Raw genomic sequence first — 27,385 nt, 5'->3', positions numbered from 1 at the left:
TTAAGTGCTTGGGCACTGGTCCATTTATTTTACATTAAGAATATATGTGTCTACACTCTTGTGAGAGAAGAGGGTAGCTTCTGCCCTTTGCTGGCTGAAGGCTTATTTCATCTCCTTATTTGAACTGTCTATTTTCTGAAATTGTTGCACTTTGCTGTAGCATATACTAAATTCAGACCTATTAAATCTAGTTCTGTTGAGCAGTAAACCAGGCTATCTCTTGTTGGAGAGGATTCCCCTGCACCCTAGTGGCAGGAGTGTGCAGTTAAAACTCATATGATTGAATGTTGTGGAACAGGGCTTAGTTTTGAGCTTTTTTATTGGTTAATTTGCTTAAATCAGTTTGCTCTGATTTGCTACATAAGCACAATATTTGCGGGTTTGCGATTGTTTTAGAAAAGCTGCATGGAGTTTGGCAACCAGCTACTGCTCTTCTGTATTTATCTGTTCAATCCAAGGCATCTAGTGGTCTCTCCAAAACTTAAGTAAAAATTTTCACTGTATATTGCACTTTTGAATGGCATTTTTACCGTGTCACTGTTTATTTTAACTTTTTTTCTTGAAATTGTTGCACTTTGCTGTAGCATAGACTAGATTCAGATCTGCTGATTCTAGTTCTGTTTGTATAAGATGAGCACTAAACCAGGTCATCTTTTGTTGAAGAGTGTTCCCCTGCACCCTAGTGGCAGGAGTGTGCATTTTGAACTAATCTGGTTGAAGGTTGTTGGAATAGGCCTCAGTTTTGAGCTTTTTCATTGGTTAATTTGTTTAAATCAGATTGCTGTCATTTTCTACATAAGCACTGCATATGTGCAGGTTTGCGCATGTTTGCACATCACTCACTGCCGAGTAGCGGTGGGCACCATTTGGTGATTATAGACGCAAACAGTTCTGCCTGCACATTTTCCCTTAGCACTCTGCTGGTGCGCCATCTGTGAGTTATCATGATTGTCCCTCACTGACAGGTGATACATTCAGCGAAGCTCCTGAGGTACCACCATAGATCCTATCCACTAGCCCTTCATATGTTTTTTTCCACTTCTTCTGTTTTCTACTTTACCTGATCCTTCCTGTCCTGTCCCTGTTTTCTGACCACATCAACTTACCTAGCATTATGGATGCACAATTTCCCACAGTTTCTTTAGCCAGCCTGGTCAGCATGGGCATCCTGGAGCAATGTAGTAATTACCTCATGTACACTGACAACGCACTTCTTCTAGTCCACACAAATTCATTATGTGAGAGCTGCATCAATATCAAGAACCTAGAATTCAGGCTCTCTCACTCGCCAGTCAGTTCATCTGATACTAAGCAGGTTGTCAGCATGCACACCTTACCTCTTGCACCTACCAAACCAGCAACACATAAATCTACATATGCAGTGGCCCTTACCAGAAGCTTACCTAAACATCAGATACCTACCAAACACAAACACGATTCACATAATAATCCTCTGCAGAACATAGTGCACATAATATATCACACACCAGTGTTTCACCAGTCAAGCCCCTAAGGCATAACACAAAAACAAACATCTTAGCCATAGGTGACTCAGACACACAAATGTCCCTCTCACCAGGTTGGATAAGGAAAAATCATGGTCATATGTCTGTCAGGTTCCAGAATCCTCCACATCACACACGCACCCAAATCTCTCAGCAATAGGCACTGTTATGACTCCGTTATAGTCCATGTTGGTGCGAACAACTTGAGATGTACCTCACTGGACCGTATGAAGAGAGACATGACTGATCTCTCTGATTGTGTGTCTCAGGCAGGTATGTCCCTGGCCTTAAGCAGCATTTTACCTTTGCCTAGGATGATACCTTAGTACAAACAAAAAAATGATTGACTTCGACAATTGGCTTAGTTTCTGGTGTCATTCAAAGGGAATCCAGTATCTGTCAGCCTGGGATGACATGATCGACAGACCTCGATGCTTTGCCAGAGATGGTCTTCATCTGTCACCCCTGGGATTTTGATAACTGGTTAAGGCTGTTGCCACTCCCATAATGCCTTTTTTTAGGCAATGTTACAAGAACAAAATTCCCAATTTAAAAATACCCAACAACAATATGACAACTGCCATTAATAGGCTATGCAGTAGATGAAAGAAATTTCTAAGAGTAGGAAGAAACGGTCTCAAAACTGGAAACACTCTCTCCTCAACTTAAACAAGCAAATAAGACTCCTATTGAAGTCCTCCAAAGCTAACTATGAATCCAAATTAGCTTCCCTAACTAAGGATATCTACAAGGCATTCTTTAGTTGCATCCTTAACCTTGAAGGTAAGGCCCAGATTTCCTCTGAACTCGTAGTTAATGGTACTACATATACAGAACATGTGGATATAGTAAATCTGCTGGCTGACAGGTTCAGTGAAAACTTCACAGCTCTGTCCCTGTGACATATACCCCCAAAGCATCCTTAACACCTGTCCCCCACCTAATATCTCTGTGGAGAAGGTCTTAAACCCCCACTCCAAGGCCAAAAACACATCCTCTATGGGACCAGACAACATCATGGGCTGTGTTCTACATGGGTGAAAACAGAAATTAGCATCACCATTGGACACGCTTGTTAATCACTGCCTAAGTATTGGCTTCATCCCACCAGAATGGAAGACGGCTACTGTTATCTCTTTGCACAAAGAGGGTGCATCCAAGGACTCATTAGCTTGACCAGCCTTATCTGCAAGACAATGGAATGAATAATCATGGACCTTATTAACAAAGATATAGGAAATCTCCAAACCTCGACCCCACCCAGTTTGGTTTTCTCAAGGGGAAATCATGCCTGTTAAACTTGGTGGGCTTCTTCGAGACAGTTACCAAAGCCCTGGATGAGAGCAAATCTGTGCACGCTGCCTACCTAGACTTAGCCAAAGCCTTTGACACAATCCCCCCTCAGGCATCATTGATAAACTCACCCAGCTGGGTATGAACCCATATATTGTCAGGTGGGTTGCACACTGGCTCACTGATAGAACTCGTATGGTTAAAAATAGGGGACTCCACCTCCTCCAGCAATAACTGATATGGTTAAAAATAGGGGACTCCACCTCCTCCAGCAGACCCGTAACCAGTGGTGTTCCACAGGGATTGGTTTTGGGATCCCTACTGTTTGGAATCTACTTCTCTGAAGTGCAGGCTAAAACTAAAGGACTGCAGCAGACAAAGTTTGCTGATGACTGCAAACTGCGAGTGATCATTGAAACCCCTAGCGATGTCAACATCCTGCGAGAAGGTCTTACACAGACTAATGACTGGTGCCAAAGTCATGATCTTAAACTTAATGCAAAAAAATGCATTATCACCCCCTTCGGCAAGGGTGATGCTCCTGCAAACTACCACATCAATAGCAATACCCTAAGCACACAGTCAGTGGTAAGAGATCTGGGCACACAGGTCGACAGCAACCTTAACTTCGATCAGCATGTCTTCACCATGCTAAGAAGGCCATTTTATATTGCTCATCTCATAAGTAAGGGCATTGCCTCCAGAAAAAAAGGGGTTATAACCCCCTGTACTCTTCCGTCATCAGACCGATAATAGAGTACAACGCTGTCTTTGGTATGTTCCTTTCCAAATACCTGCAGCAATTGGAGAGACCACAAAGATTCCTTACAAAGAAAATTCGGGGTCTTCAAGATCTGTCTTCTGTGGACACACTGAAATCAGTCACTTTACTCTGTATCACACAGACTGCTCAGAGGCGACCTGTGTCTTGCATATAGAGCAATCTCTGACCGAGCTTTAATGGAAATGCTGCACATTCACAAGTCAAATGGCACACAGGTTACTCACTCAAAAGACTTTAACCTGGTATGTGACATCAACAGAACTTGCTGTAGAGACGTATTTGTCTCACAGAGGTTGCCTCACCTTTGGAACAAGCTTCCTATTCATGTTAAACAAAGCCCCTCGTTGGTGCTAAGCATAATTTGGATGGTTGGATGGGTAACTGGAAATTCACTCCAGGGGTTCCACTTGTGTCCCTCTTGGACAGGGGCAGTAGGTGCTGATTTTAGTATCTGCTTCAACTGGACACCCTTGGGAACACGGGTTGAACTTAGCTAGTCTTGTAAGGGCCCTAGGGCCATTAGCCTAATAACCTCCTGTGGTCCTGTGATCCCACAATCCTGTTTCATCGTAGTCTCGATGTAGGGAGATGGAGATGTCTTGCAATTTTTCATTATTTTTCTTCTTTTGTACAGTTGATTACTATAGGAGTTTCACCAGCGAACATTATTCCTGAATTTACTGTTACACTTTGGCAGAATGAGTAATGACTTATGTATGCAACTGTCCAGCTGGAGGTAGAAGTCAGAGGTGAATCTGGCAGCCTTCTCAGTTTGGTCCAGTTTGCAAGGGATTGTTGTGAATTTTGCATAGGTGTTCTACAAAATGAAGTAGGTTTGCCTTGGAGAGGTGCCTAAAGGTGGTCTCATTTGGTGCTGGCGTGGGACCACTAGGTGTGACAGAGATTTCTGATTTTTGGTCAGATTTAACTTAGGAGGGGGAGATTTCTGGGAGAAACCGTGTTTATTTTACTTTGTGGGGACTGGCAAATTGTTTAAATGCTTTTTACTGTGCTTTTTCTTTGAAAAACATGACTTCTAAAGACTTTAAATTTTTTCCAGCTCTGATTGCTTGTTTTCCACAGGATAGAGGAATCATTTACAGCTTGACCGTCAAACAGACCTTTGGTCACACTGTTGGTCCATTTCTAGATAAAAAGAAAAAGTTAAGGAAACAGCCTTTGCCACCACAGTAGACTAGCAAATTGTCTCAACTGCAGGTGGGTGTCTGCTGTGGCCATTTGTTGCATCTCAGACAACAAACCTTTTACCCCGGTTCCTCTACTGTAGCACCTACAGCCACTATGGACAGGGGGTTAGCCATATCCTTTGTAGCTGTTGAGATCCTCTCCCTGGGCAAGGGAAAGCCACTATTGTCACTCCCAGGAGGGGAAATAGGGAACGCTTCCCTTTTTTGTCAGGATTTTGTGCCCATCCCTGTGGAACCTGCTGCTGCCATTTATTAGACTGTCGTCCCCATTTTTTTCCTGTCAAAAAGAACAAAAAAAATGAAACGTATGTACTCCTCCTCAGATTTCCTTGTACAGGAATAGTTTACTATGTCGGGTTCAAGGTTTTATTCATGCTTTCTATTCTTCTTATTTATTGCTTTTCTGGTAAAAGAAAGGAAACCTCTTTTCCTGAAGAGATCCTTGATTTTGGCACTGGACATGAAGATAAAAGGACAGGTACAGATTTACTCCTCAGTTTTCTGATTCAGACTCAGTGGAGAGGTCAGTTTCTGATTGTTCCTTTTGGGCTCCTCTCACTTTGACACTATTGCCAGAATGTGTCAGTGTTTTAAGAGGGTGGTGTACACTACAGTTTCTCAGTCCCTTAGAAATTTTATGAGCTGTGTTAAAAGGAATTTATGGCTCCACCAATTTCTCCAGTTTGATCAATTTTGGAGGATGTGTGTGTCTCTGCCTGTAATTTATTAATAGCCAGTCTGCTGCCCCTAAAAAGGTGATTAGATTAGAATGTATAAATTTACTCAGCCTTTTTAAGGTTTTGTATACTCTTCCCAATCCTAGCACAGCAGCTATAATTTTTGTTAATCATACTGCTGATAAACAGAAAGTTCCTGCCCTACTCCTTCTGATGAAAATGGAAAGATTATTGATTAGTTCGGGAAAATAGTGTATTTCTGCAGCTTTGATTTTCAGAATTTTGAATTGTCAGGCTACTGTGTGAAAGTTTCTTCTGACTAATTGTGAAAGTATGAGGAACGTTTTCTTTTTGTGAGGAAAATTATTTGGATGTCCTTCTATTTCACTGTTACAGTATTCATTACAGTAAGGATCCCTTGCCTAGGGTAGCCCAATGTCCGGCCAACATACCAAAGCCTTAGGTTGTAATAGGGACATCGTATGTCACATGTATGCTCCCCATGCATGACATAGGACATAAAGGTGACATATGGACGTACAACCTCAGAACTTCTTTGCCAACACCATCTCTGATCATCGGTCTGAACACTTTTCATCTGCTAGTTGCCAATCCATTTTCAGATAAGTGCCCCACCGGGGTTTTTCTTCTTATTTTACTTTATGGTGGTTGTTGATTTACATGCTATCCAGAAAGGAGAAATGCCAGTGTGGAAGACAGATTTCCCATAAGGACCGTCATGAGAAAGGTTTGTTTTGCTTAGGTGCTTCTCATGACCATACATCTTGTTCTGTTTGTCAGGCGTTTGTCCCAAAAACTTTGCATAGTTGGCTCTCCTCTGTGGCTCTTTACCTACAGAACCAGTGTCTTAAATTGTTGGCTCAAGGTACTATGTTGGAATTGTGTTGACCTGAGGGTCAGCTGTCCATGAAGAAGACAACCAAGACAGTTCACTTGGATTCTTCTGATGTAACACCTCCAACTAAAGTCTCTCTCAAGGCTACTGAAAGCCCGGAGGACCACCCAGTTTTTCAGTGAGATTCCTCTGCAGTGACCGCTTCGGAGATCGGCATAGGTCCGGCTTCTTGCATGTCCCCATAGGCTCTGCAGGCATCCATTTTGGATGTTTAGAGGAACTGCGGATGATTATTTCTGAAAGTTCCAAGGGGTGTTCTGCAAATCCTTGTTAAATAGGAGATTCCCACTATGCTTGTTGAGTGTAGGCAAGGGTCCGAACCCTAAAATATTTACGGCGAATGTCCCTTTGGAAAAGAAGCAAAAAACTAAGTACAGTTCTCCTGCGACTAAGTATCATCTTGGGGCTTATAAACAAAGACATAGGTAACCTCCAAACCCTGGACCCCACTCAGTTTGGGTTTGTAAAACGTAGATCATGTCTGCTAAACCTGATTGACTTCTTTGAAGCAGTCACTAGAGCCATAGACGAGGGTAAGGTGGTGCACACAGCCTATCTTGATCTCGTGAAGGCTTTCAGTACCATCCCCCACACTGGAATTATAGATAAACTCACTAAACTGAGCATAAATCCCTATGTCACAAGATGGGTGGCCAACTGTCTCACTGACAGAACCAACACAGTAAAAGTAGCCGACTCCAAGTCCGACTTCAGACCAGTGACGAGTGAAGTACCACAAGGTTCGGTACTGGGTCCTCTCCTGTTCGGCATCTACTTCTCTGAAGTGCAGGAATACACAGAACGTCTTTGGCTAACAAGGTTTGCAGATGACTGCAAACTGGGAGCCGTAATAGAATCACCTAATGATGTAGACATTCTACAAAAGGGCCTCACAGAGACAGATGTTTAGTGTCAAAGTCATGGCCTCAAGCTCAATGCCAAGAAGTGCATTGTCATCCCCTTTGGGAAAATCTCGGTACCCATGAACTACCACATAGGCAGTAGCTCAATAAACACTGAAAGTGTGATAAGACATCTCGGGACACAGGTGGACTGTAGTCTCTCCTTTGATAACCACATCACCACAGTAGTCAGGAAATCCTTCTACGTGGCACACCTCATCACAAAAGGGTTCTACTCTAGAAAAAAGGAGGTCATTGTTCCTCTCTACTCATCAGACCCATTATAGAGTACAATGCCCCATTTGGCATGTATTTCACAAGACACCTACAACAACTGGAAAGGCCACAGAAATAGCTCACTAAGAGGATTACTGGCCTCAAACAGATGCCATACACAGACCGTCTAAAAAAACTCCAGCTCTACCCCGTCACATATCGCCTACTCAGAGGTGATCTCTGCCTAACTTACAAAGCTATGTCAAACCCAGAGCTGTTGGACATGCTACACTTAAAAAATCCCAGTCTCTCCGAACCACATGCTCTAGGGACCTAAACCTTGTCACCACAATAAACAGAACATGCTGGAGGGATAGATTCCTGTCCCAGAGACTTCCCATACTTGGATCAAACTACCCATTCATGTCAAGCAAAGCTCCTCAATGGCCCTCTTTAAGAAAAATCTTGACGACTGGATGGGAAATAGAAAATGCACTCCGGGGATCACTTCTGTCGCACTGCTTGACAGGGGCACAGGAAAATAATTTTCTTGGGTGGCGAAAGCCAGGGAACCTTTTTGGCTAGGCTTATATAGGCCCCAGGGCTGATAGCCTAGTACCTACCTGTGAGCCTATGATGTTCTTCGTGTTTCAATGTTGCAGTCATCACATTTGGGTTATCCCTGCCAGGGTAGCCCTCTGCCTGCCTGAAAACCAGAGACTTAGTATTTCTGCATCAGTTGCTGTTGCTTGAGGACTGATGTCAGGTCGTCAGTAGTAAAAAGTAAGGCAGCCAGCACCATTACATCAGTCTTTCTTGCCGTGGAGCCCGAAGCAGAAGCAGTTCGCATGAGTGCCGGTCAGCCGCTACCTGAGTTTTCCTCTACTGAATTGAAGTTGAAGTCTTCTAAAGCTAAATACCCCATTGGGGATCCTTTTTTCTTGCACTAACTGATGTCAGACAAAGTTAATAATTGTCTCACCTGTGGAAAGCAAATACCACACTGAGACTTCCACTCTTACTGCATCATTTGTTTAGGCCCAGACTACGACGTCTCCCATTGTTGCTTCTGTGCTTTGTTCAACGTCAGAACTATCCATAGTTGGGCCCTTATTGTAGCCAAATATTTTCGCTTACAGTCCTTGAATTCCAATATGGCTTTGGTAAGCCATCTGACAGCAGATCTTCTGAAAAAACTTAAAGATAAAGACAGAGGCAGACCGCACAGGTTCAGACCTACCGATGACACTTCCGTTAAGCTAGTCGTCAGTTCTCCCGTACTTAGTGAGCTGCTTTTGCAGCCCCTTGATGCCCACTTCTGTTAATTTGCAGGCCCCTACCGAGACCCTATCGGAGTCTCGTATGCCACAAAACTGTTCTTTGACTAAGGGTCCTACAGTCGCCTCTACCTTGGATGGGTCCGGAGCTGCTAAGCAGGCACCGGCTTCCGAGGAAGTCCTTTGCACTACTGAATCTCAGCACAAACCAACATCTTCTTTCACGACTACTGTTCTTTCAAAAATGACAGAGTTTCTTAGGCCCAGGGTACGAGCCACACCCAAGAAACCGACAACCCACTCTCAGACGCCTGCTACCTTACCTCAGTCTCAAATACTTAAAATGGTGGAAGGTCTTATCATGCTGATCAGGGGAAGCCAAGCTACCCCTTCCAAAAGGAAAAGAGATCTGTCCTCTGTAGTTTTGTCTGAACAAGAGTCAGATGAATCTGATGCATCTGAATATGAAGACATGCAACCCCTCTCCACTTATGAGGATTCTGATGCAGAGGATTCCATTCCTTCAGCTTCTCCCTCAGAGGATTTTTCCTTTGGGTAAACCCTGCATACTTTAAGGGAGCATTTCCAATGGGAGAGTCAAAACTACCCTCAGTCTAAAAAGAGACTCAGGGAATTCCTAGATCTTCCACAACACAGACCCTTGGCCATCCCCCCAGTCCTGGATATCATTGAAGATGTTTTCCTCAAATCCAGCTTGACTCCTAACTCCCTTCTTCCAGCTTCCAGAGAACCAGACAGGTACTACCGAGTCCCTGACTCACGCAAATATCTTTTTAAAAATCCTACAGCTGACCCTGAGATCATTTCTCAAGGGCCAAAAGGGATTAAAGCAACCTCTCCTAAGAATCCCACCCCCTCAGACAGAGATTCCTGAGCATTGGACAGATGGGGTAAAAACATATACACCTCAGCTACTTTTGCTGTCAGGGCACTAAATTGTCAGTTCCATATGCTGAAATTTCAGCAACATACCTTGGAACTCCTTAAACAAAAAATGTTTTCCTTTCCAGCTTGGGCAGAATCTAAAGATTTACAAGAGTTAATGCATTCTGCAAGTCAAGTAACTAAACGCACCTTGCACCATGGTTTTGATTCCCTAGAAGCTTCTTGCAGGGCATCAGTCACTGGATCTGTCATTAGAAGGCATGCATGGCTTAAGGAACAGCCCCTGCCAGACCATGTCAAATCTAAATTGTTGGATGCCCCCTTGCACAAAGATAACTTATTTGGCACTAAGGCAGAAGAGGTCTTAAAAAATAAGGAAGAAAAAGCAAAATCTATGCAAACCGTTAAGGATTTCTTCCAGATCCAGCCCCCTAGGTTCAGCAGGTATTGCCCCTCCAAACACTGGTCTTTTCCTGCTCCCAGTAAACCAGCCCAGCATGGGCCCCATGGAAACAGAACCCCCCTCACAGACAGCAGCCACAAGGAATGCAGAGATGTTAGCAGTGGACTACCTCCACTTCAAAGCCAGGGAGTTCTAAGCCACCCCCTTATGGTAAGAAATCACAATGACTCACCTCCTCCACCCCCTCCCTCTGCCCACCTTCATTTACCCCTAGGAGGAAAACTCTCCTTTCACTCAAGCACCTGGGCCACCATTACCAAGGACAACTGGGTTCTGAACATTGTGTCTCAGGGGTACAAATTTTTCTTCCACACCCTTCCAACACCAAAAGGGTTCCCAGATCTGCCACCAAATCAGTGGGCAGAGGCTCAAAAGCAAATCCTTTCCCTGCTGTCTATGAGGGCAGTAAAGCACGTTCTGCAGAACAGATAGGCCAAGGTTTCTACTGCAGCCTATTTCTGGTACTGAGAAAAGAGGGCACCTGGTGCCCTATCCTCGATCTCTCCATCCTAAACACCTTTGTGGTGATCCCAAAATTCGAAATGCTCACCCTCCAGCAGCTGCTACCCATGCTCTCCAAGAAAGCTTGGCTATCCACCTTAGATCTAAAAGAGGCCTACCTCCACATTCCTATCAGGGCATCATGCAGGAAATATCTCTGCTTCAGGGCAGGAACTCAACACTTTCAGTTCTCTGTGCTTCCCTTTGGCTTATCTACTGCTCCCAGAGTTTTTACAAAATGTCTGGCTCCAGTCATTGCATTTTGCAAAGAAAGTAATATTCAAATTTACCCATACTTAGACGACTGCCTTATTCAGGCAGACAGCCAGGAAAAGCTGCTCAAGCACCTGGCCTTTGTAAATACCCTCCTAACCTCTCTAGGGTACACAATCAATGAAAATAAATATAAGCAGGTGCCTACCTAAAGAATAATCTTCCTGGGAGGAAGTCTGAACACAGCATCCCAGAAGGCATACCTTACACCAGAGAAACACATTTTCCTGACAACCTACTTCTCTCAGCTAGCCACCAGGCCCCAGCTAACTGCAAGGAAGATCCTGCAAGCTCTGGAGTTCATAGCATCTTGCATACTACTCATTCTGTATGCCAGACTGCATATGAGGAAACGTCAGTGGTACCTAAAGAGCCTTTGGTGTCAACACACTCAAGACCTGGAAACTCTTCTACCTGTAATTCCTTGCCTAAGAAAAGATTTTCTTTGGTGGGAAACAGCATGCTCCCTCAACAAGGGACTGCCTTTCTCCCCACTCCCTGCCACCCAGACCCTCACCCTCACCACAGATGCATCAGACTATGCTTGGGGTGCGCACCTGGATGGCAGGTGCATACAGGGCCAATGAAGCCCACAGCAAATCCCTCTGCCCATCAGTCAAAAAGGAGATGATGGCTGTGCAGCATGCCTTGAAAGCTTTCAAGCCCTTTCTCTCTCCAGGGGCTCTCATAATCAAAACAGATAACACCACTGTGATGTGGTACATCAACATGCAGGGAGGGACTCAACTTCTACCCTCTAGGCAGGCTGGCCATGACCCTTTGGCACACAGCCTCTGCCATGCAGCTACACCTGTTACCACAATTCCTACCAGGCTCTCTCAACTCTCTGGCAGACCAATTAAGCACAAATCTTCTGGACCCACATGAGTGGCAACTCAACAGAAGTGCCTTCACCCTAATAACTCAGAAATGGGGAACCCCGAAGGTTGACCTCTGCCTCCCACACCAACCATCAGCTCAGCAAATTCTGCACCAGGGAGCATCACTACATGGCTTGGAAAGTTGATGCCCTGTCCTTCCCCTGGGTCAGTCTATCAATCTATGCCTTTCCTCCCCTACCTCTCATCCCCAGGGTACTGCTCAAAGTAAGGGGGGGAAAACCAAGGACCATTCTTATCGCTCCAGACTGGCCCCGCCAACACTGGTACCCCTTGCTGTGCAGCCTGTCCCTGCTGCCTCCATGGGATCTTCCTCAGATTCCAAACCTCATGACCCAGAGGGAAGGGGAATTCATGCATCCCCAATTACAGGCACTCAATTCGGCAGCTTGGCTTATTCCCTAACCAATCTGCCAACTCCAGTAGGTTCTGGATGTTATCTATAAGGCTAGACACCCTAGCACCAGAAAGTCTTGTGCTGATAAATGGAAAAAGTTCTGCACCTGGATCCAAGCTAAGGGAGTCAATACGGCACAGCACTACATCCCTCTCATCCTGGAATACTTAGCTGACCTACTACACAGAGGCCTCTCTTTCTCCTCTATAAAAATTTATGCCTCTGCTGTTTCTGCTCATTTTCACACTGAGCAGCCCCTTTTCACACATCCTTTGATCAAACAGTTCCTAAGAGGAGCTAGCAACTTGAGGCCACCCAGAAGGGCACCAACATCAGCTTGGGACCTTGGAAAAGCTGACCCTGCCTTCTTTCAAACCAACTTTTTCTGGAGAGCGAAAATGTATCTCCTGGAAGACAGCATTCCTTCTGAACATCACTTCAGCCAGAAGAGACTCTGAGCTGCAAGCACTCATGACTGTGGAACTCTTCATCATCTTCCATGCAGACAGGGTATCCCTCAGAACTAACCCATCCTTCATGCCCAAGGTGGTGTCCAGTGTGGCTTTCAACCAATCCATTCATTTGCCCACCTCTTTTCCTAATCCCCAGAACAAGGGGGAAATCTTTCTTCACTCTCTAGATGTGCACAGACAGCTCAGATTCTATCTAGACAGGACTAAATCCTTCAGAAAGTCTGATCAATTGCTGGTTAGCTTTGCTACAGAGGCAGAAGGCAAAGTCATCTCCAAACAAACCATTTTCAAATGGATAGCACACTGCATCCATTTCTGCTGCAAACAGCATGGAAAGCCTTCCCCCAAGGGGGTCAGGACACACTCCACCAGAGCAGCCTCCACCTCTGCAGCTTTCCTCAGAAGAGTCCCCACCAGGGACATCCTGGAGGCTGCCAGCAGGACATCTGTTCATACTTCTACCAAACATTACCACCTGCCTCTGTTCTCCAAATCCAGGGCAGGGTTTGCTTCTGCAGTCTTGCAGGGCATCCTAGCCAGCCCCTAGTTTCCTTGACTGCCTCCACCCATTTCCTCAGCTTTGGGAATCAACCCAAATGTGATGACTGCAGCAGTGAAACACGAAGAACATACTACAGTTGTGTACACTTACCATAAATGTAGATGTTCGAGTGTATTCAACTGTTGCAGTCCTGGTTTCCCTCTCTCCATCCCGCTTTCTCCTTTTATTACCATTCTTCCTTATTGTTCTCCTTTCCTTACAAGGGACATATTGGTATTTATTTTCCACTGGTGGGGATCTTCCACCAGAGCCTGGCCTCCTACTTGGGGGCTCCTGACAGGTTAGGGCAAGAAAAAGTGAGGTAATGGCGTCGGCTGCCTTACTTTATACTACTGATGACCTGATGTCAGTCCTCAAGTGACAACAACCAATGCAGAAATACTAAGTCTCTGGTATTCGGGCCGGCCGAGGGCTACCTTGGCAGGGATAACCCAAATGTGATGACTGCAACAGTGAATACACTCAAACATCTAAGATTATGGTAAGTGTACACAGCTGTACTATCCTTAGCATGAATGGCAGGATTTTACACAGGGTTTATTCAATGCCCTTGGCTTTGAAGCATCCTCAAATTGTTTCAGTTCCTCCTCCCCCTTGGTCTTCTACTCCTCTTAAGAGGCCTAAGGAGCAGGTTTCATCTGATGAGGAGGAAGATTCTGATGAGGAATCTTTGGCTTATTCCTCCAGTATTCTCTCTCCTTTGGATTATGGTTCAGAGGAAGAGGATTCTATTAGCCCTGGTTCTCCTTTTGAGGAGATTTCTTTTGGGGTTACTTTTTCCCCATATGATGGAGTTTTTTTAAGTAAAACTGTGCTAAGGTTTCTGATTTTCAAAAGAGGTATTATGCACTTCTTCAAATGGAGTCTCACAAGCCCTCTAGTGTTCCACCTGTTCTTGCTGCCTTGTTGGATACTTTTTCTGCAGCTTCTCAGGCTCCTGATTCCCACCCTTCTGCTACAAAAAAAAAAAATCTGATAGTTTTTTTAAGGTTCCAGATTATGGCAAATTTCTTTACCAATGTCCTTCAGCTGACCCTTCTGTTATTTCTTTTTTTTTGATAAACCTTCTAAGCATTTGTCTTCTGCTAAGCTGCTTGGCTCTAACAAGGACAGCAGAACCACGGAGAGGCTGGGTAGGAAAGTGTATACTGCTGCTACTCTGGCCTTCAGGGTCATTAGTTATCAGACCCATATGTCCATGTATATGTTGGCTCTTCTTCCTCAGGCTTTTCAGGTTATTTCAGATATTCCTGAATCTTAGGAGAAGGCTTTGTCCCTCTCTTTGTTGGGGGTCTTCTTCTCAAGTGGCTCACCATTCCATCAAATGTAGCTGTGATGCGGCTGATGCTTCATCTACAGCTGCTGCCTTTCATTCTTTGTTTTTTTTAAGCAAGAAATATTTTTATTAAATTATCACGCATATGACATAGGCAATCATACATTTATATAAAGAAAGCAAACCATATTTACATCATTTTAGTTGCCAACATTATGCATCACTTCTAATCTATCCAATCATTGTCAGGAAAACATTACATAGTGCAATCAAATCCTGCCTTCATTTAAACCCCGTTCTTCCTCTGCAAGTATTGTTCCCACAATTCCCATTTTTTCTTATGTAATTTGCTCCTTCCCATTTCTATCGATCCTAGTTCCAGTTGTTTTATCTCTGTTACTATATTCAGTACTTCTAGTAAAGTTGATTTAGACTTAGATTTCCATTTCCTAGTAATTGTTTTTTATTTTGGCAGGCACCATAATTAGATGCAACAAGGCCTTACTTTGTCTAGGTAATTCCAATTCTGTATCATAGCTGAAAAAATAATTTCCTTAGTTACACCAGTTTGCTCACCCAGTATCTCTGACAGAGCAGTCTGCAGGGAATCTTTAAAGTCTGCCAACTCGTTATGCATTACAGAAAATGTTTTCACTTACATCTTTATTTCCCATCACACCTCCAACATTTGCTGTCTACTTCTCCAACATTTGCGGTCTACCTGAGGAAAAATTCTTTGGAGTTTACTTGAGGTATAAAAATACCTATGTCAACACTTCCAAGCAAAAATCCTAAATCTTCTAGACTTTGTTACATATTTGGGAGACATACATGTACCCCCATTGTTTCTTTGTGAATTGCTGTTCCAGTCTCTCTCTTCCCAATCCTTTCTAACCTCCTCTGATTGATTCTTATAGTTATCATGCAATATTTTGTATGCTGTACTAATTATTCATTTTGTAACAGCAGCTTCCGTTTTAGATTCTACCAAAAACTCATCCAGTGCTGGTCTTTCACTTAGGATCCCCCTCTTTCTTTCTCTTTGCCTATACTCTGATATCAGTCATTGATAGGAAAGGCAATCATTCTCCTGCATTCCAAATAAATTCCTGGCCTCTTCCTGTTTTGTTACCTTTCTCTAATTATTTGCTCCCAGTATCTTTGTTCTTTTACCAGTTTTCTCTAATAAATTCCAGCCCCCTCTTGCCTGTTGTCTGTATCCCTAATTGCAGTCATCCCTATTGGCAGAGTCTCTGTTCTCCATTCCAATGTTGGCCTAGTTCTTGGAATACTTTCTGCTGCTCTATGAATATAATACTCTGCATGGTTATTGTTATTTTCCTTAAGGATCTGCATCCAAAATCCCAGTCTCTGCTTGTTTTTCTTGAGCTTCTCTCCTGTTTCATCGTCATTCCTTTCAATTTTGAATTATAGGTTTCTGCTTGTGCTATGTATAGGAGCTTTAACTGTGTAGCTCTGAAATACCCCTTCAACTCGGGTAATTCCAAACTGCCTTGTTCAATTGAAAGAATCAGCTTATCCCACTTGACTCTTACCACGTCTCCCCCCAGATAAAATCCTTCAGTTCTTTAATTGCTGTCTACAACTTCACCTCTGGTTGATAAAAATATACCTAACCTGTGTATAAGACTGAAAGGAGTAATATTTAGCTGCTTGTATGCTATCCCTATAACAGAGCATTCAATTTCTCAGTTTTTGTATTTTTTGTTTAGTCTCTTCCCACATATCCTTAGCTGCCACACCAGAATCCTTTTTAATCCATACTCCTAAGTACATCATTTTATAATGTCCCCATAAATATGGAAGTTGCTGAACCAATTCTTGTGTGAGCACATAATTTACAGCTATTGCCTTTGTCTTAGCCTCATTAATTATGTATCCTGAAAAGATATGAAACTGCTTCAAAATGTTCTTCAACACTTGGAGTTTTCTTTTCTGTGTTTATCAGATATAAAATAATATCAACTGCAAATAGAGCCAGCTTTTCTTGACTACCATACCAGTTATATCCTTGAATTTCTGAGTCCCTTATTTTCTTTGCCAGTGGTTCTAAATATAATGCAAATAATACAGGGGAAAGAGGACACCCCTGCCTTGTTTCTCTGCTCAAACAGAAGTTGTCAAAGAAGAACCCACCAAATTCAATTTTCACCTCCTTTGCCTCACATATCCTCCTTATCAACCTTATAATTTTATCAGGGAATACAAATGCTTCCATTGCCTTGCCCATAAACTCACAGCTTACTCTGTCAAATGCTTTCTCTGGATCAAGACCCACCAACAACATTGGTATTTTCTTACATTCAACTTCCCTCTGGATCATCACTGTTCTGTTCATGTTGTCAGATGTTTGCCTTTCTTCCACAAAACCACACCAGTCCATGACTTTCAATTTTGACATCGCCTTTGCTATTGTTTTAGCCATTACAGACATAAACAATGTATAATCATGGTTTAGGCTTGAAATATGCCTGTATGAAGCTGGATCTTATGGATCTTTACCATCTTTAGGTATTACAGCTACCACGTTCTTCCAGGATGTTGGTGCTTCTCCTCCTCTTAAAATAGCATTAAACAAATCCTTCCAGATCTTTTAAAAGTTTTCCCTCCTAGCTCCCAAACTTCCACAGGAATACCATTGATTCCTGGGGACTTACCTGTTGATTGGTTATTATTTATTTTATTTTACATTTGTTAACCGGGAAGGTACGACTGGATATATGTCCATTTTCAGCAGAGGCCCGGGGAGAAAAGCTCCATACAGAAGACATTAAGACAGAACAGCATAATACAATGTGAAATACAATAGAGAAAGACAGTGCAGAGAAATTGTTACATATTGAAACCATTCCACTATTAGTGTAATTCAAGATAGAGGTCATACAATATATTTGTAGCACTTTCCAAGTTCCCAGCCCAACATTAAAAAGTTCATATATATTTGTGTGTCTCTTTATAGGTTACTTAAAATACATTCTAGATTTCACTTAAACAACAAGTTTGTACAGAGTAACTAGGTTAGGCTTCAGTGACACTGCTAGGAGACCCTAACTGGGTGCACAGTAGAAGAGTGTGGGGGTTAGTCAGGGGTAGAGCAAGGATAGAGCCATCACATAGTGAAGTATTGATTAAGGTTTTTTTAATTGGGTTGGAGAGGGTTGTAAGGTTAGGTCTGTAGGAAGACAGTTACAGACTTTACCAACTGAGTTCATAAACAGAGCTTCCCCCAGCTGAGTTGTTAGCTTTGAAGGTGAAAGCTAGCATTTTGTTAGAGGATCGAACAGTTTTAAGATCGGGTGTCAATTTAGGTAGTTCAAGCCAGCCTAGTAGTTTGAGGTTAAGGCAGTGATGGGTCCTATAGGCCGAGGTGGTGGCAAATCTGGCAGTATGATTATAGCAGGTTGTGATCTTGTTCAGGGAGGTTTTTCTTAGGTTGGTGAATAAGGGGTAGGCGTAGAGAAGTGTGGATAGTAGATGAGTGTGAGTAAGAACAGTTTTGGCTAGGAGAGTTAAGAATGGTTTGATTCTATGTAGAGAGCCAAGTTTTTTATTTGCTGTTTTAATTGTGTGGTCAATATGAAAGTCAAACTTTAGGTTTTTGTCAACTATGACTAGGAGTTTGGTTGTGGGGTCTGGGGAGATAATTGTGCCATTGTTAGATTTAATGGAAAAGATTAGAGAGGAGGTCTTACGAGATGGGGAGAACAGCAGCAGTTTTTTTTTTTTTTTTTTTTTGGATTTAGTATGAGGCAACGATAGAGGAGCCAATTTTCAACTATGTTAAATGTGTTTTGGGATAATGTCAGTAGTTCTTCTGGGGTTGTAGCAGAACATATTAGGGTTGAGTCATCCGCGTATTGAATACAGGTAGTGTCTGATATTACTTAATGCAAATCATTAATAAATATAGAAAATAGGGGCCCTAAGATGGATCCTTGGGGGACTCCAAGTGTTATAGGTGAAAGGGTAGATAAGTTACCTTTCCCAAGTGTTACAGGTAAGAGGGTAGATAAGTTACCTTTCCCAAGTGTTATAGGTAAGAGAGTAGATAAGTTACCTTTCCCAAGTGTTACAGGTCAAAGGGTAGATAAGTTACCTTTCCCAAGTGTTATAGGTAAGAGGGTAGATAAGTTACCTTTCCCAAGTGTTATAGGTAAAAGGGTAGATAAGTTACCTTTCCCAAGTGTTACAGGTCAAAGGGTAGATAAGTTACCTTTCCCAAGTGTTACAGGTCAAAGGGTAGATAAGTTACCTTTCCCAAGTGTTATAGGTAAGAGGGTAGATAAGTTACCTTTCCCAAGTGTTATAGGTAAGAGGGTAGATAAGTTACCTTTCCCAAGTGTTACAGGTCAAAGGGTAGATAAGTTACCTTTCCCAAGTGTTATAGGTAAGAGGGTAGATAAGTTACCTTTCCCAAGTGTTATAGGTAAAAGTGTAGATAAGTTACCTTTCCCAAGTGTTATAGGTAAAAGGGTAGATAAGTTACCTTTCCCAAGTGTTATAGGTAAAAGGGTAGATACGTTTCCTTTCCCAAGTGTTATAGGTAAGAGGGTAGATAAGTTACCTTTCCCAAGTGTTATAGGTAAGAGGGTAGATAAGTTACCTTTCCCAAGTGTTATAGGTAAGAGGGTAGATAAGTTACCTTTCCCAAGTGTTATAGGTAAGAGGGTAGATAAGTTACCTTTCCCAAGTGTTATAGGTAAGAGGGTAGATAAGTTACCTTTCCCAAGTGTTATAGGTAAAAGGGTAGATAAGTTACCTTTCCCAAGTGTTATAGGTAAAAGGGTAGATAAGTTACCTTTCCCAAGTGTTATAGGTAAGAGGGTAGATAAGTTATCTTTCTACAGGACTGCCTGCTGTCTCCCTCCCAAATTACTTAAACCATTGTATAGCATGGGTGCCTAGGGAGATTAATTATAGGGTTTGCAGGAGAAGTTGATGGTTTACCATGTTAAAAGCTTTGCAAAGATCTAGGAAGATGGCTGAGGAGAGTTTATTACTATTATGATTATGATTTATGACATTAGTAAAGGATAGTAGGGCAGTGATGGTACTGTGGTTTGGTCTGAAACCATGTTGAGAATTTGACAGGTGATTGTTATCAAGAAGATAGGCTAGGAATTGTTTTTGGATACATTTTCCATGATTTTGGCTAAAGGAGTGAGTATTGCTATGGGTCTGTAGTTTGAGAGGTCAGTGGAACTGCCTCCTTGTGGAGTGGAATGATATGGGATATCTTCCAGATAGTGGGAATGGTAGCTTCAGATATAGATCTGTTGATCATACTGGATATAGGATAGGCTACAGCATCAGCTGCTTTTTGTAGGTAGTCTGCAGGGAGGAGATCAGCAGCAGGGGTAGTTGGTTTTAGTTTTCTAAATTAGTTTAGGGATAAATGATGTTGAGACTGGTTGAAATGTGAAGGTAGTTTGGGTACTGGGTATGGAGGCTGATGGATTTGGTGCACTGGGGGATAAATTATTGGATAGGTTTTGGATAGTTTCTGTAAAGAAGCTATTGAAGGAGTTGGCAACCTCTGCAGGAGAATTGGAGTTGGAGGTTGAGGGGACAGGGGTGGTGGATAGTCCTGGAGGGAGAAGTTTATTTAGAGTTGCCCAGAGTTTTTGTGGTTTGTTTTGGTGTTTTTGTTGTAGGTTATGATAGTATTGTTTTGTCAGTTGTGACAGATGTTTTTGTGTTATTCCTTAATTGTTTTAAAAGTGGCCCAATCTTTATTTCTTAGTAAGACGTTTTGCCTAGTTGCAGCTGTAAGTCATGGGGTACTTTTGTTTTTAGTCCTAATGATACGAGCTGGAGCGTGACTGTCTAGGATGGATAAGAATTTAGTATTAAAGTATTTTACAGCTTCCTGTAGTGAAAGATGCTTAAGTACTGACCGGTTGCAAAGTTTAAGGTCTATTTGGAAATTCGGTACTTTCCATTATTGGGGCAACACGTCTAAGGAGCACTTGGAATGTTACGCAGTTGTGCACTGATGCCGCTGGTGTAGGTACACCTTTCACTGTAATCCTAACTGATTGCTACAGAAATCCTCAAACTTTGAGGAATTGACCCAAATATTGTTCAAAATAACATGGACGTGCTCTGAAAATTTGGACAGTTGACAGGTATGCTGATTGCTTACTGAAATGCATGTAGAATGTCAATATGTATGCTAATACTCATCATTTAAGAGCGCACAATAGTTAACATTTTGAGGAATATGAACTGTTTAAGGGCCCACAGGAGATTGGAAATGAGGTACACTTCAGAGGTCTGTGAAAAAGTAGTATCACATGCCTGCAACTGGCCCTATGATCCTCGTAAACTCCCAGGGTGTTCCTGGGATCATCCTTCAGAAATCAGGTGTTGCAAGGTTTATCCCACACACACTCACAGAGGCGTGTCTGGGGTGTGGGTTATCAATGCATAAATGGTCTGGGTAGGCAGATTTTTATGTTTTGTCATACCCATTTCACCCTGTATCCTTTGGAACGTATGCTGCAGTTAACGCTTGCTAACAGAACAGTGTCGTTCATGTGTATGAAATGAAGCAAAGAAATGGAACGCTGGTGTAATGCGTGTTGCCCCGATAACGGAAAAGTACCGGAAATTTTTAAGGTTAAACGTTTGTAGGTGGTTGTTTTGTAGATGGGTTGTTTGTGGATTTTTACCTTTTGCCTGATAATGTAGGTGAGATGGTGATCACTTATGTTATCAGGCAAGTTTCTGTCTTTATACGTGTGTGGGTGATTGTTAATAAGCATCCAATCTAATATAGTTTCTTTATTGTTAGGTTTAGTAATCCTGGTGGGGGAGGATATAACTTGTGAGAATCCATAAATGTTAATATGGTAAGTGGGGGGTTCAGAGGAGCTTGAGTACCAGTCTATATTAAAATTTCCTAGTACAATGGTTTCTTGGAGATAATTATTTGATACCCAGTTTAGTATGTCCTCAAGTACTGGTATGTTTTTGCCTGGGGGGATGTAGACACAGATAATATATATATATATATTTTGTTGATATGTAGTTTAGTAGTAATGATTTAAATCACAATTTTATCTCAACTCCTCCTATCCTTGCTATTAGTAACTGAGCCTCATCTACCTCTAACCTTTGCATATTTAATTCTTTCATAAACATTTCCATTTGTACTTTTTCCTCGATCTTCTCATTTCACCGCTTTATACAGACTTTCATAAAATTTCTGAAATATTTTTAGTTCCACTACAGGACCTCTTGTTATCTTGTTTGTTATAGGTTCCCTAAGGTTTGTGGCAACCCTTTCTACTGTTGGACCTTCTCTTGCAATTAATATAAATATTCCTCTTTTTCTTTGTCCCAGGTATTCCACTGAATAACTTTCCTGAAAACATTTCTTTATCAAATTTCCATGTTTATTTCTTTCCAAATGTGTCTCCTATAGCACAGCTATTTGCACTCTCTTTTTTAACATAGTTCACTGCACTTTGTTTTTTTGTATATATCTGTGAGACTATTAACATTTAAAGATTGTATTGAAAGGGACATTGTGTAGAAAAGTTATTATTCACACATTTTATTTGTAACAGGTTTGTATTACGTATCTAGCTCCAGCTTTGTGTTTCATGCATATACTAATTTTTGGCAGGTTGACCTTTTATACAGTTGTTTCTTATCATATACATTTAAACCTATGTCACATCTTACAAAACTTTTTCTTTTATTGAAATCCCTCAAAAAAAAGTTACAACTCCAATATACCCCAAAACATATTAACTTGATATTAACACACAAAAATGTGTACATGTTCAAATAATTAAGTTTTATCTTCCTAATAGGAACAATTGTCTGAAACTGACAGCCACATTAACCAACTTGGGTTAACCTGAAAGGAAGGTTATCCATGTAAGATGCACTGTATAGCCTGTGCCTCTACTAAATGCTGTCTGGTTTTGTCTCATCTTTCCCAAAATGAGAATACACTTGAATGCTTTCAGAAAACATTACCCCCTAGCCATTGAAAGAAAGAAGTGTTCTGTTTTTTACCACTCTTTATCGGATTGTGTCCATGGAGACATGAGAACGTGATACAGAATTGCTTCCCCAAGTATGTATGTATTTATTTATGTATTTGCTTTGTCTTAAAACTTGTTACTAGTTAAAGCCAATAGCCATAATCCACCTATTCCCCCATGCAAGAATGAGGGGGAGGGGATAGCTGATACAGTGCTAGAATTCAAATTGTTTGTAGGAAAAATGAACTTATCATACCTATATAAGGACAACAGGATTCCCTATTCACTAAATATGTGTAGAAGAAAAAGTACTGTTAACCCTAGTCTACAGAACATGTTACAGTTATTTCAAAATGTTTGTGAAAGGGAAATTTAGTCCCTACACCAGAATAGAAACAGGATCTTCCACAATTTGACCTTGAAAGAACATGACCTTTTGAATAAACTCACCAATGACAAGTCCATCAGAGTAATGAAACCCGACAAGGGGGGGGGGGTAATTTCCACACATATTGATTATGTAGGGAAATTTTTCAACATGCTACAGGAAGAAAGCCACTATAGGGCAACATCAAGAAATGAAGTCAACATTTATTATGGAAACATTGATCTATTCCTGGAGGACACCCTACTTCAGGGTATTATTACTCCTGTGATTTATCATTTTTGTATACCAAGGAGGCCTTTATACCCTCCCCTTTTTGGTATTCCCAAAACACACAAAAACTTAGAAGATCCTCCTTACTGTCTTATAGTTGCACCCCAGGGTTCTAAAACCTACCCTTTGGCTGTGTATCTAGATAGAAAATTGAAGAAACTTTGGAACAAGCACCAACACATTTTAAGAGGCTCATGGGATTTTTTTTTGGGGAAGTTGAACCCAAGTCTCTTGAGGGAGCATACGTTATTTTTAACTATTGATGTTGGAGACTTGTTTTCCTGTATCCCGCATGACATTGGTCTGGAGTACTTTGAAGAAGCTATCACATTAGACCACTTTCTTGACCATTCTGAAACAAGATTTTTAGTAGAGTGCATGGATCTTGTGCTAAGCAATAACTACATTTTTTTGAAGGGGAATACTACAAACAAGTGAGCGGCATAGCTATGGGGCAGTTTGTGCCACCATTTTTGACAATTTGGTGATGCTAAACTGGGAGATGAGGTTTTTGATCCATTCCAGTTCAAGCATTCTTGGTCTTTTTACTCTACATATTTCGACAATGTTTTTGTTTGGGAGGGGAACAGAGAAGATATCAAACCTTTTATGGCTTAACTTTCAAACACCACAGATTTTTTTTAAATTTACCTGCAACGTTGGACAACATAAATCATACTACTTAGATGTTAATCTGGACATTATGTTAGACAAACTAGTGTCCAGTATTTACAGGAAGGGCACTTTTTTTAAAATTCATATTTACATTTTAAGAGCAATCATCTGGTGCATGTTAAGAGGAACCTAGTCAAGGGCAGTTTATTAGGGCAGCTCATATGACCTCCGATGATGAGCTTTTTAAACACAAACTTGAATTGATGTCCAACATGTTTATTGATAGAGGTTACCCTGTAGATTTGATCACCAAACTTAAATCCGAAGTGACCGACAAAAGGGTTACGCAGTACCAATGTGTTCTGGGGAACCCCCACTTATTGGCTGATATAGGAAAGAGCTTCATGGCTATCAAATATGATGGGCTCAGTAATATGGTTTAGGAGATGGTTCACCATAATTGTGCCATTCTTAAATTGGACAAAGATCTACATCAGCATTTAGGTGACAAGCCCACATTTGTATACAAAGTACACAGCAATCTTAAGGACGTGATGGAAAACACCAACCTACACAGAAGTCTGGTACAAGGAGATGTGGAAGGTGTAATTATTGCCCATACATTTTATGGAGTGAAACAGTTACTTTACAGAATTGTTGTCAAACTACCGTTACTTTGAAAGGGAGAGATTGCAATTCCTAGGGCCTGGTTTACATTGCAGTTTGTGACCAATGTAAGGATGTGTACGTAGTTAAAATAGAGAGGAAACTGGCCAGAAGAATTTATGAAAACCTTTATGACATAAGGAAGGGTAGTTTGAATAACACCTTGTATATGCACTCCTTGTTTTGTGTGGGTTTAAAAAAAATATTGTTTGGTATTCTTGATGTCATCCCTAAAGATGCTATGGGTGAGAGCTTGGGAGAACAGGTTAGAATATAGGGAGCTTCTCTGGAAGTTGAGATTAGATGGCACAATTCAGCCGGCTCTCAATTAATTTGTTTCTGTACAACCTGCTCTGAAGCTAAGAGCAGCCAGATTATAAGACAGGGTTAATGCATACTATTCATCAATTACTGTTATTTTTTTAATGGTTTAGTACACAAGTATTAAGGTATTTTTTTACTTTATACTCTGTGAATGCTTGAATTTTTGATTTGTTTTTTAAATTGTACTGTATTGGTTGCATCACTTTAAACACTTTTTTGTGGTTAGACCAACTACCTACTGATGTTACACCATTTACATGTAGGACGTTTATTATGTATTTATTTTATATTGCACAACACTTGAATTTTATACCTAAAGTTCGATGGTTAATGAATGTTAATTAGTAATTATTACCTTGAACCAATCAAATGATGGCTGTCAATTGTATGAGTGATTTCATTTAAACTGAACAGACCAGTTTGAAATTAGTTCTGATAAGTTCTGGGATGAATGAAAGCGCTCAAATTTTTTTTTTGTTATTGTTTTATTAAAGTATTTAAACCTTATTTTTTGTCTGAATCGACTGCCTGCTTCTGCTAACTGCAACACTTTTTGGATTACTTTAGTATCCCATTATACTTGAAAATCACTGAAAAAACTTTATAGCATGCTAATATAATGTACTATACAAATATTACTGTGAAGAACAAACGTTTGTTTTATTTAGAGTTAACTCTCTCCTTCCTCTTCCCCTGTCCTAGATGTTCCTTCAAACATTAATGACATGAAATGGGGCATATGCTTTAGAGCACCATACAAGTTGAATAAATTCAAAAAAGTCTAATATTTCCAGAATTTCTTGTTCTGTCATGTTTCACAAATATAATCAGTGCTTTATAATCCTACATTTGTCAGTTTCTGAGTTTCTGGTTTTACTCCTGTTTATCTCCATCTCCCAGATCCACTCTCTGCTTCCTTTCCAACATACTTTCAGTTCTTCTAGTCAAATGGTACTTTTTTCTGTTTTTCAAACATTTTCCTTTGAAACACTAGAAAATGTTTCACTGACACATTCTCTCTGTGTGTTTATTACCTAAAGAACAAGAAGGAGCATCTCCTTCTGTTTCACAGCTCAGTTTCTGTTGAACAAACTTTGTATTTCCTCCTCAGCATATTATGCATCAAAAATTATGTTGTCCCCCCACGAACGTATATTCTGAAGATAGCAGGATACAACATTTTGAATCTCACTCCTGCTTCTCAACATTCCCTGATTAGTGGAAAATGTACTCCTCTTCTGGCTGGTGTAGAGTGAGTAATCATTTTCTACATAAATTCTACTGTCTCCCACTTTTAGTAATTTGTGCTTCTGCCACAGTTTTGTCAGATTCAGCTCCTTCTGCTGGTAGGATTGCATATTTGTTATTAAAGGCCTAGGTTGCTTTCTCATAGCCAGGTTTGGAGCTATGCACAATGTGCCCTTTCAATTAACAACTCTTGCTGTGGAATACCAGTCCGGTTGCATATTTGTGCTTTTATAAAAATACATTCTGTTCCTTCCAACTTCTCTGGTACAGCAGAAAAATATCTTCATGTGTGCTCTGTCCTCTAATTCTATTATTTTCTTAAACATCTCTTCTTGAGTAGTTTCACATTCAGCCAGACTTTTCTTCATTATGATCTCCGGTTTTGCAGTTTTATCACCACATCTGAATATCTTTTTAAAGCTTCTTCCATTTTATCCAGCCTTTTGTTAGTTGAGTTGATATACTCCATCAGTATTTCCTTTTATTTAAGCTGATATACTCCATTTTCGTTTATTTTAATCAACTCTGAGAAAATTTGACATTTTTTTTCCTCCTGGTTACTGGATGTCATGTCTCGTACCAAAGATGGAGCTTGCACTGTTTTTTGCTGAACAGTTGCAGAATTCTTCCTAGTCAGTGTTTTTCCTCACCTTTTGTGGTTGATTTTATTTCCGGTTCATGAAATTTCTTTTTTTGCTGGCATCCAGGCAGTCCACTTAGTAGCCATTTACTGAAATTTATCCAAAAACATACGTTCACTGGCTCTGAGTTTCTGCTTTCATGCTGGGAGAGATGACATTAAGCTATTTCTCAATGTGCAGCCATCTTGGAAGTCAGCTTTGGTTCTGTTTTGAGGAGGTACTCCTGACTTCGCCTTCAGCCTCTGCCTGATGATATCAAAGCCAAGCTGATGGATGCTCCTCTTGACAATAAAAATATCTGTTTCTAAGCAAACTACTTATTCGTGGATATCACATATATAAGACAATTCCCTTTTGTTACACCTTTCATGGGAAAAGCCTTTCTTCTTCTTCTAAGGCTTATTCTTCTTCTGGTGCTTTTTTCAAGGGATTGGATACCAGCTCTTTCCTTGAGGCAACTCCTTGGTCTTCTGTGCATACTTTAATCAAGCCCTGTAGGTTGTATGAGGTTTCCAGGGCTAGAGCTGGATTTACCAGAGCTCTGCTGGCATTTCCTCCTCCCACATTTCCTCCTGAGCTTTGGTTCTCTCCCGACTGTACAAAATACTACAACAGTGATATAGAAGGACATAATACAGTTGTGTAAAATCTTACCATAACAGTGGATGTCCTTCTCTTCACTGT

General features: G+C 41.2%; 1 protein-coding gene across 1 annotated transcript in view; it reads left to right on the top strand.

Annotated features, from left to right (window-relative positions):
• CFAP46 (cilia and flagella associated protein 46) overlaps positions 1-27,385 on the top strand; it is a 3,596,153-nt gene that overhangs the window by 3,152,342 nt on the left and 416,426 nt on the right. The gene's annotated exons all lie outside the window — the stretch shown is intronic.

The sequence above is a fragment of the Protopterus annectens genome, chromosome 14.part0, assembly GCF_019279795.1.
Source record: "Protopterus annectens isolate FY-2018-M chromosome 14.part0, PAN1.0, whole genome shotgun sequence".
Lineage (NCBI taxonomy): Eukaryota > Metazoa > Chordata > Ceratodontiformes > Protopteridae > Protopterus > Protopterus annectens.
Note: the sequence above shows the minus strand (reverse complement) of the source record. Positions and strands in the feature narration are given on the sequence as shown.